The sequence below is a fragment of the Penaeus vannamei genome, chromosome 24 (assembly GCF_042767895.1).
Source record: "Penaeus vannamei isolate JL-2024 chromosome 24, ASM4276789v1, whole genome shotgun sequence".
Lineage (NCBI taxonomy): Eukaryota > Metazoa > Arthropoda > Malacostraca > Decapoda > Penaeidae > Penaeus > Penaeus vannamei.
The window spans coordinates 35,365,744-35,368,243 of NC_091572.1; the positions used below are offsets into that span (position 1 = coordinate 35,365,744).

Here is a 2,500-nt window from a genome sequence, read left to right on the forward strand (position 1 = left end):
TAATAATAATAATAATAAGGATAATGATGATAATAATAATGATAATAATAATTATAATAATAGCAATAATAAAATTATAAAGATGATGATGATAATAATGATAATAATGATAATGCTGGTAATAACAATAACAATGATAATAATGATGATAATGATAATAATGATAATAGCATTGCTAATAACAATAATGATGACAATAGTAATAATAATAATAGTAATAATAATAATAACAACAACAACAACAACAATAATAATAATAATAATAATAATAATGATAATAATAATAATAATAATAATAATAATAATAACAATGATGAATAGTGGTAATAATAAATATAATGGTAATAATGATAATAATAGTGATAATGATAATAATAATGTTGATAATAATAACACTGATAATAAAATCAATACAACAACAACTCTACAACTACCACCAATAACAACAAACAATAACATAACCAATAAACAACATAGATCACGACAACAACAACAACAACGAAATAAACGCAAAAAAACAACGAAGAAAAAAAACCTCCGACGCCATTCCCGAATACAAATAACCACACGCCCCGGTCGCCGCTGTGTGTTTGTTTACCGGATTTGTTTACGGACTGTGGCACGTGCGTTGACGAGGACGGAACTCTCGTGCACGCCGCGAGCCCCATTACGCGAAATGGAGAGGCCCCGAGGATGCTCTCGGTTTAAGGGTTTTTCGTTTTTTTTTTTATTATACTTCGTGTGTGTGTTTTTTTTGTTTTTTTCGTGTGCTTTTAAACTTCTTGGATTGCATTGTTTTTTGTTGTTGTTGTTGTTTTTGGGTTGTTTTGTTTTTATTTTGTTATTCTTCTTCTACTGTTTCTTCTTCATCTTCTTCGTCTTCTTCTGTTTCGTCTTCTTCTTCTTCTTCTTCTTCACCCCCTCCTACTTCCTCTTCACCTCCTCCTACTACTACTACTTCTTCTTCTTCTTCTTCTTCTTTTTCTTCTTCTTCTTCTTCTTCTTCTTCTTGTTCTTCTTCTTCTTCTTCTTCTTCACATAGAAAATCAACAACACAGATCACAACAACAAAAAAACAACAACAAAACAAACGCAAAAAAAAACGAAGAAAAAAAAAGCCTCCGACGCCATTCCCGAATACAAATAACCACACGCCCCGGTCGCCGCTGTGTGTTTGTTTACCGGATTTGTTTACGGACTGTGGCACGTGCGTTTACGAGGACGGAACTCTCGTGCACGCCGCCGCGAGCCCCATTACGCGAAATGGAGAGGCCCCGAGGATGCTCTCCGTTTGAGGATTTTTCGTGTTTTTTTTTTTTTTTTTTTTTTTTTGATACTTCGTGTGTGTGTGTGTTTTTTTGTGTGTGTGTTTTAAACTTCTTGGATTGCATTGTTTTTGTTGTTGTTGTTGTTGTTTTTGGGTTGTTTTATTTTGTTTTTATTTTGTTATTGTTCTTCTACTGTTTCTTCTTCATCTTCTTCGTCTTCTTCTGTTTCGTCTTCTTCTTCTTCTTCTTCTTCACCCCCTCCTACTTCTTCTTCACCTCCTCCTACTACTACTACTACTTCTTCTTCTTCTTCTTCTTCTTCTTCTTCTTCTTCTTCTTCTTCTTCTTCTTCTTCTTCTTCTTCTTCTTCTTCTTCTTCTTCTTCACATAGAAAATCAACAACACAGATCACAACAACAAAAAAACAACAACAAAATAAACGCAAAAAAACAACGAAGAAAAAAAAGCCTCCGACGCCATTCCCGACTACAAATAACCACACGCCCCGGTCGCCGCTGTGTGTTTGTTTACCGGATTTGTTTACGGACTGTGGCACGTGCGTTGACGAGGACGGAACTCTCGTGCACGCCGCCGCGAGCCCCATTACGCGAAATGGAGAGGCCCCCGAGGAAGCTCTCCGTTTAAGGATTTGATACTTGGTGGGTGTGTGTGTTTTTTTTTCGTGTGTGTTTTAAACTTCTTGGATTGCATTTGTTTTGTTTTTGTTTTTTTGGTGTCATTATTTTTTTTTCTTCTTGTTTCTTCTATTTATTTTCTTCTTTTTCTTCTGTTTCGTCTTCATCTTCTTCTTCTATTTATTTTCTTCTTCTTTTTCTAATTCTCCTTCTTCTATTTCTTCTTCTTCTGCCATCTTTTTTTTCTTCTTCTTCTACCTTCTCCTCCTTTTGTCCTCTTTTCCTTCTTCTTCCTAATCATCTTTATCATGGACGTTACTGAACTCCGTTATCGCTGTTGCAAGAAATGGTTTGCAAGGTTCAGACTGTATATTTTTCTTATCTTTTTCATCTTTGCTACGTTTCCACACAGCTGTCCATCCATCGATATATTTTTTCTGTTGAAATTCATATATACAGGTCACAGAACTATTAAATTCGTCTCTAAGTAATATTAATAATCAGAATTATACTAATTTCTTAAATCTTCAGTCGAATAATTTTTAAAAAATAATCGTTTTGGTAAATTTGTACCTAACTTTATCGCTCATTCTCCAT

At 34.2% G+C, this 2,500-nt stretch overlaps 1 protein-coding gene across 2 annotated transcripts in view; it reads left to right on the top strand.

The window, feature by feature from the left end:
• Positions 1–2,500, top strand: part of LOC113811253 (protein D2) — a 34,967-nt gene that overhangs the window by 26,687 nt on the left and 5,780 nt on the right. The window lies entirely within an intron of this gene.